This window comes from Microcaecilia unicolor, chromosome 6 (genome assembly GCF_901765095.1).
Source record: "Microcaecilia unicolor chromosome 6, aMicUni1.1, whole genome shotgun sequence".
Classification (NCBI taxonomy): Eukaryota; Metazoa; Chordata; class Amphibia; order Gymnophiona; family Siphonopidae; genus Microcaecilia; species Microcaecilia unicolor.
The window spans coordinates 132,915,823-132,923,761 of record NC_044036.1 but is presented as its reverse complement, the minus strand read 5'-3'; the positions used below and the strand labels follow the sequence as shown (position 1 = coordinate 132,923,761).

Here is a 7,939-nt window from a genome sequence, read left to right as displayed (position 1 = left end):
GGGGGGAGGGGTTTACAAGCAACCAAAGACCATTTCCCCAGAATTCTTACCTCCAGCTCCTCCTCCTTAATAGATGAAAAGCAGAAAGCCACTTTTTCTTTGTTGTTTATTTGAACTCCAGGGATAGCTGCTGTCATCAGGGATTGACACAGGTACCAAAGTCCACGCCCGGGAGCGGGCGGAGCCTGTGCCCTAGACCCGCCTCCCCCTCAGCCCGTCCTCTGCGTGTTGACGTCAGTACGGAGTGCGGTAGAGCGTGAGGAGGCGGGGCTGCAGTAGCGGAGGGAGCTGCGCGGGGTCCGGCGGTGAAACGCTGCGGGCGCCGGTGAGTTACGACAGGAGGATGAGGGCCAGGCTCCTCCCCCTCCGCCGTGAGGAAAGGGCTTCGCTTCGGGCTCGGGGCTCGTGAGCGCTTCCGGGTCTCTTAGAGACGAGCGGCCGCCGTCTCTGTCCCGTTCAGTGCGAGGGATGAGGTCACGCGAGCTGCAGGTGCTGCTGCGGGAATCCCGGAGCCGTCGCGTGCGCGGTGCAAAGAGCCGATTGGGCGGGGCCACCCGTGTCTGCTGCTGCTGCTTTGATCCGCTTAGTGGGTCGAGGGAGGAGGGGCACCGGTCTAGTACCTGGATCCTTGCTCTCATTGACCCTGTTGTAACTGTGGAGCAGTGAAATCACTCGTTTGTCCTTTTGTGCAAAACCAACTTTTTTTGCTTGTTTGCTGGACTTGAACGTTTCCGTAATGTTTTGCAGCCTTCAGCGCTTTTTTTTTTCTCTTCTTTCTAATGAGTCAATTGTCTGCTGCTGATGAGATTTTAATTGTAGTTTCTGTTCTTCATTTTAATCCATGCAGTATATTTCTTGATAAAAAGACATTACAGCTAAAAAGCTTATTACAGAGAATGTCAGACCTACAGTACTGCCATTTTTTATGCTCCATAGCCCTGTAACAACAGTCTGCTGGTAATTATCCTTTCCTACTTTAAGACCTGTAAACCAGCAACACTTACAGGAGACCATATTTAAAAAAAAAAAAAAAAAAAAGCAACACCTTTCCTACTGTTTTATTTCTTATGCAGCCCCAGCTTTTTGTTCTGGTTAAAAGCATGGTGCTAGTTCTTGCCGTATTTCTATGAATCTGTTTCCTTTCTTTCTTGCTCATTTAATATTATTGCTGCTTTTCGTATGAAAGGTATTTATCATTCACATTCCTTGGAGGTTGTTTTTTTTTAGCTGCCTCTACTGGTGCTTTCCAAACATTTCTTCAGAGTGAACCTGTTTTACTAGTTGAAATTCACATATACTTCTGCTCCCCCTCCCTGCTCCCCCTCCCCCATGCCAATCTGTGTACATGTGTGGAATTCATGTGAGTGAGGTGCCTGAATGAATGGGGTAGGAGGGTGAGTGCTGGGGGTATGTTTCTCTAAATGGGGGGGGGGATGGGGAGGAACTGAAATTCAAAGGTAAATGAAGTGGGGGAGGCTGCCGCTCCCCACTATTGACCCTTTCAGATTTTCCAGTTCCTTGTGTTATCTGTCTTGATTCCCATTTGCTCTGTTCTCCTGTTTCCCTCCCATCTCTTTTTTCTTCCCTAAGCTTGTCCCAGTTTTGACAATGGTGCCGCTTTGCTGGTGGATTGGGGACGTGGGGACTGGGCTTCTTTCCTACTGTGCTGCTTGCTGTGGCTGATCCGGGCCAGCCCCTCTCCTTGGTTAGTCTTGTGCAGGTTGAATTGCATGTCCTGATGCCGCTGTCCACCAACTATTGAGTCCACTCCACGCAAGCTGATGTGACGCTGTAACTCAGCTTATATAAGTTCGTGGAGTTGGGCTGACATAAGTGGACCTCTGTGGGTTGGTGTTTTTAAAAATTTGAATAGACAGACTCCTGATGCCATTTGGGTCACTACCCACAGTTTAGGACCTACAAACCCAGTGCTCTCAAAACTTTTATATGTAAAGGGTTGCAAAGTGGGCACCAGAAAGCTCCCGGGGCCATCAAAAGATTTTAAGCTTACACATCTAATTTTCATTCTAGAAGGAGATTTTTTTTAAACTCGCTTTATTTTGGCTTATTATAGCTTTGTTCAGAAATGGACAAGAACACAGGAATATAGAGTGAGCAGAACTACATTCTGCATTCCAGATAGCTGTGGTCTCAACAGCTGGAGTCTAGGCCAGCAGGGAAAGTTCACAACAGGAAAGCTGAATAAATCTATCCCGCCTTTGAATTCAGCCTCTGTGACTGCCTGTCAAGACAGTGCTTAAAAATTGAATTTGCTCACCTAAAGGATGTTGCATAGTTGAAAGGCAGGTAGAGAAAAGGCCCCATGAAGCTTCTTTAGGTAGCATGTGCTGTATATATATATATATATATATATATATATATATATATATATATATATATATAAATAATTTATTTTAAATATTCAAATAACAAGACAGCGTGTGCCTCATATTGATGTGTACGTAAATGTGACCACACAGGAACACAAGACCCAGTGGAACTTTGTGGGGTCTTTACTCACCTCCTGATAGTGCTGTATCCTTCTGGTGAGCAATTCAAATTTTCAGCTGTTGGTTATGGGCTAGCGTATACTGTTTACAGATGTTCAGTATAATAACGGCAGCATTTATAACATGCTTTTACACATCAGGCTCTAGGTGAGGAATTGGAATATTTTGTCCATAACTCATGGTCCCTGAACATCGTGGATTAACATAAAAATAGCCATACTGGGTCAGACCAGTGGTCCATCTAGCCCACTATCCTGCTTCCAACAGTGGCCAATCCAAGTCGTAAGTACCTGGCAGAAACACAATTACTAGCAGCATACCATGATACCAATCCCAGGACAAACAATCCACGATGTTCAGGGACCTTGAGTTATGGACAAGCCATTCCAGTTCTTCACCTAGAGCCTGATGAGTAAAAGCATGTTTTCTTTCAGTGGGCTAGCAGAACTGCTGTCTAGTTTGTTTACCAAACTTTGAATTCTGTTCTTACAAAAGTTGATCAGAGCAGTATACAAGCAAACTGATTTTTTTTCAATACGATTAGTAAGTAGCAGAAGAAATAACAAAAACATTTATGCTTCACAGTGGGAAAAATCAGAAGCAATTTTACAAAACTTTAAGCTGTTATTATTTTTTGCTGGAGGGCTCACCATACAATATAAGGGGGTTATGGTGAGATGTGAACCTGGGACCTTGTATGTGAGTTCCACCGCAGTGCCCTTAGGCTGCCCTTCTGCTGTACTGGGATGTCTGTGTGGCCAGTCTACTAAGAATCCTGGCCCCTAGGCATCCCAATGATGTATTTTTGAGCGTTTTTCCCTAGGAATTTTTTTTTTTTAATGGTGCCAAAAAATAAATGCACTGAGCACAAAAGCATCTAGGAAACAGCAATTTTTGAAACAAAAATAAATTTTTCTGGTTTGAAAATTGCTGTGTTCGCCGCTTGATGTTTGGACACTTTCAGCAAAATGTCCTAATCAGACTTAGATATCATGCTGAAAATACCCCTCATCAACCGGCTCACCTTTATCCACGTTTATTTGTGCCTTCAAAGAAATTGGTGAAGCAAAACTTCCCTTGGCTGAATTCATGTTGACTTTGTCTCATTCAACCATATTTGTTTGTTTTCAGTATTTTTATTCTTTATAATAGTTTCTAATATTTTGCCCAGCACTGAAGTCAGGCTTACTGTCTGTAATTTCCTGGATCACCACTAGAACCCTTTTTAAACATTGGTGTTACATTGGCCACCCTCCACTCTTTAGGTGCCATGTTAGTGATCTGTAACCTTTTGTTAAAATCATCCAACGGATTGGCAATTTTATGTTTTGTTCTTTCAGTACCCTGGGGTGCATGCCATCCGGTCTAGGTGATTACTACTCTTTGTTGATTTGGCTCAGTACGTCTTCCACTTTCACCAAGACTTCTTTCAGTTCCTCTGCATCATCACCCTTGAAAACTGTTTCTGGTTCAGGTAGATCTTATATCTTCTTCAGTTAAGACTGAAGCAGAGAATTTATTCAGTCTTTCTGTTATATCCTCGTCCTCCCTGAGTTTCCCTTTTTGCTCCTTAATGATCTAACGGTCCCACAGATTCCCTCGCAGGCTTTTGCTACTGTGGCAAGTTTCTCTTCATATTCTTTTTTAGCCTTCTTTATCAGTGATTTGCATCTAACTTGCCAGTGCTTATGTTCCTTCTTATTTTCTTCATTTGGATCCTTTTCCATTTTTTTTGAAAGACGGTCTTTTGGCTCTAGTAGTCTCTTTCACTTCACCTTATAACCAGATTTGTCCATGACCTAAAACATAGAAATAGCAGTAAGTGATGATATCTTAGACTATGCGAACAATATGGTAATTCTAGAGTCAATTTTTGCAGCTTTGGGAGCAGTCTACAGTGACTCACTCTTAAGCAGAGAAATGATTGATAAATACAGTCCTCATCTCAAAGGCTTCTTTAAGGCACTCTTAGAACCAGGATCTGATCACTTGTGCTCCTGTGCTTTCTGAAATGTTAATGTTTGCATGTGAGCCAGCAGTTGGTGGCCACTTCCATTTTACAGTACTGTACACTCACTTTATTCACATTGCTTTGAATAAAATGCCTGGGCTCATAGATGCCCTCCAGCTTCCCTGAGAGACTAGCTGATGGAGCTTGGGGTCTTTAATGGAGTCTAATAGGTTTTACAAACAAGGTCTTTATTTAAATTGTTTTATTGATTTAAATAAAGACCTTGTTTGGGAAACATCATTTGTGAGAGGACTTCTTTTGGATCCACTGTTTGTATATTTGTCTTTCTTTTCTCTTGTGGAGAGATCACCTCCTGTACGTGTTGGTCTAGTAGGTTTTACCATGCAAGAAAAGGACAATTGCTTGGTAACTAGGAAATCTGAGGTATTTGCTTTACTACAGAGCTTTCTTATTTAAAGAACCCACACACACACAAAGGAGTGGTATAGGATAGTGTTCACATTCTATACATGAAAGAAGGATGAGTCTGGGGACAAACATCTGATGATGTTAAGGTGGCCAAACAGGTAGATAAGACAATAGCAAAAGCCAGAAGGATATTTGGTTGCATAGGAGAGGAATGGCCAACAGGAAAAGGGAGGTAATAAATGCCTCCCACCTTTGAAAAGTCAGTCTACAGGGTGGCTACTAAAAGGGTCAGTGGTAATCATTATAATGCATAAGGGGGCTACTTTAAAGATGTAAACATCTATACCCTGGAGGAAAGACAGGAAAATGGATATATGATAGAGGCATTTAAATCTCTGCAAGGTATAAATGCACAGAAGTGCCTCCAGTGAAAAGGAAGCTCTGGAATGAGGGGCCTATAGGGTGAGGGTGAAAGGGGTAGATTCGAGAATGTGAGGAAACATTTCTTCACGGAAAGGATGGTGGATGCATGAAACAGCCTTCCACTGGAGACAAGGATTGTATTTGAATTGAAGAAAGCATGAGGCAAGCAATAAGGGAGAGGAGGGGATTTAGTTCAAATCCTAAATTCAAAGGGATTGTAGAACTTGTGCAGTTGCTTAGGATGGGCAAGGTACACAGATTCTGTGGTCTTTCTTTGCCCATATGTTCTGTGTGTCTGTTTTTGAAGTTCTGTTTTAAGCTGACAATTGCAGAAAAAAACTGTGGTGCCTGAGATCTGTGCTGTGAATAGTCAGGAGGAAGAGTTGATTCTGAAAGTGAAGGTATAGGCATGGCCTTTGATTTGTACGTTATCTGGACTAGATAGATTTGTTCTGAAAAGAGACAGGGAGGTGTTGCTCTCTGAGATAATAGTTTTATAATGTTCAACCTTTCTGTCATGGATTTTATGACATCACCGGAGCGGTTTACTGGAGGTATTTCCTTATATATCGCTGTGCCTCAATATACTGATATTTTCAGTGTCAGAATAGCTGCATTACCCCTGATCTCTATGTAATGGTTATATCCTTATTAATTCCTCAGAAGAATTTCCTCTATAGGACTTTCTTATTCATCTTCAATAGAATTTAAATGTAAGTTAAACCAGATATCAAGAAGTGATTAAATTATGGACATGTAATTTGTAAAAGAAACGGTATATTTTCCCCAAAAAGCAGCTTTTCTTAGTTGCCCACTTGATGGATAAAATGTCTTGTGATGCCGGTGGGCTCTGAGTTCACTGAAATGCCGTATCTGCACGGAAGCTAATGGCACCCTATTGATTTGATAGATTAATTGGAACATGGGCTTTTAAGGAGCAGAGCACATGTGGTCAGGCCTGTCCTTGGAAGCTTAATGCCTCAGTAAATCTGTTAGTAAGGTGTCACCAGCTTCTTTGTCATTTTTCCTGCTTCAGGCTAATATGGGTTGTCCTCTGTAAGTAAAATGCCATGACTGTAAAAATCAGTCCTGTGCCCCCACCCCTTCTGTTGTAAGAGGATGACACTGAGATTTAACATTTTTCCCCCAATGTAGAGGGGTTTTTTTTTACTGTGTCTTTCCCCACTTTGAGCAGCCTTGTTGGAAAATAACCCCAAATTACATTGCAGCACACACTGAATCCTACTGATCAGTATTGCTGAGGATGTTACAGATGACTTTAAATGGTATATCTGAAACGTATGTGACGAGTGGCGAACATAATAACCCCACTGCTTCTGTAAATGTAAATGCCACTCATGCTTTTAGCTATTAGCAAATGTATAATTCAGGCTGGAATCATTTAGTCATCAAATAAACCTGGACACAGTCACAGAGCCCATCTTCTTATGATGTCCTCTTATCAATTCTCAAGTCTGAAATAAATGTCATTTCCTTGTTGGGGAATGTGAACTTTCTCCGCAGGCTTTGTGGCTATGAGTGAAGCAGGGTGGGTTGACTTGGTCTGGGCCCAGCACACGTGTTCTCTGTCTAAGTAGACAATGAATGTTTTTTTTTTGCCCTCCCTCCTCCCTGCATTCGTTGCCATCGTGATTGTGCTGAGCAGCGAGTGGTAATTTCTTCTTTTCATTTACAGTTGGGTTTTACTCTTGCAGGATCCAGAAGTCGGTTTGCTCAAGCCTTGTCTGAATGTTGCACCAACAAGCTGCCTGGAACCCACGCTGAGGAGAGGACAGACCTGCCTTGGATGGCTCTCCCACCTTCCTGATGGATTTTTACATCTCTATGACTTTTTTAATAATACACAAGAGCTCTTTTGAAGATTTGGGATTATGACTGAATTTGCATCTATGCAGAGAAAAGAGCTTGTGTGATGTATTGGAGGTAAGTTAATATAATAAATGGCGATAGCTTTTATTTATTTTTTTTGGAATAGTGTTGTAGTTGGTAGTAACCTAGGAGTACAGTGTACACATGAAATATAAAGCATGCTTCATACACCCACAAGTAAATAAAGAAACAATTGTGTTTTTGTATAAAGCTGCTTGTCCAGAAAATGGATGATGTGCTTTGCAATCTTAGCAGTTCAGGTGCATGCATGCAGCCAACTCTAGGGTGGGGACACCATGACTAATGTTCATGTCATACTGCTGTACAGCTCTAGAGGAAGCTTGGGCAGTGTTGTGTTATGTGATTTTATATTTAGGTAAATTGAAGCATACAGATCTAGCAATTTAATTGGAGCAGAGCGAGGATTAGAACCTGAGAATCCTCATTCTGAGCCACACATTTGCCCTGGATAAGGCCTGATTTTTCCACTAGTTTTCATGGCAAAACTTCTTTCTCATTTCATGTTCAGCTGTAAATAGGGGACCCTTATTAAAGTCATTCCTAGAGTTCATAGACATCCCCTGGATGAGGTGGGTAGTCTCTGTACTTTGGAAGTTGTGAAAGTTTAATTGTATAAACCAACTGATCAAAAGGTGCAGAGGTCATCAGAACGTACTCCAAGGGCTGAGCTCCACTTCTGTCACTTTCCCCTCTTTATAATAGAGATGTCATAAGG

The 7,939-nt window shown here is 42.0% G+C and overlaps 1 protein-coding gene across 3 annotated transcripts in view; it reads left to right on the top strand.

The window, feature by feature from the left end:
* The first annotated feature begins 237 nt into the window (after positions 1-237).
* TMCC1 (transmembrane and coiled-coil domain family 1) overlaps positions 238-7,939 on the top strand; it is a 150,714-nt gene continuing 143,012 nt past the window's right edge. The window contains exons 1-2 of one of the 3 annotated variants that reach the window (XM_030205752.1): positions 238-325; positions 7,029-7,257. The gene's annotated coding sequence lies outside the window, so the exon portion shown is untranslated. Of the gene's footprint in view, positions 326-409; positions 490-543; positions 958-7,028; positions 7,258-7,939 lie in introns of those variants that run through there. The other 2 variants (XM_030205754.1, XM_030205755.1) reach the window with 2 other exon arrangements.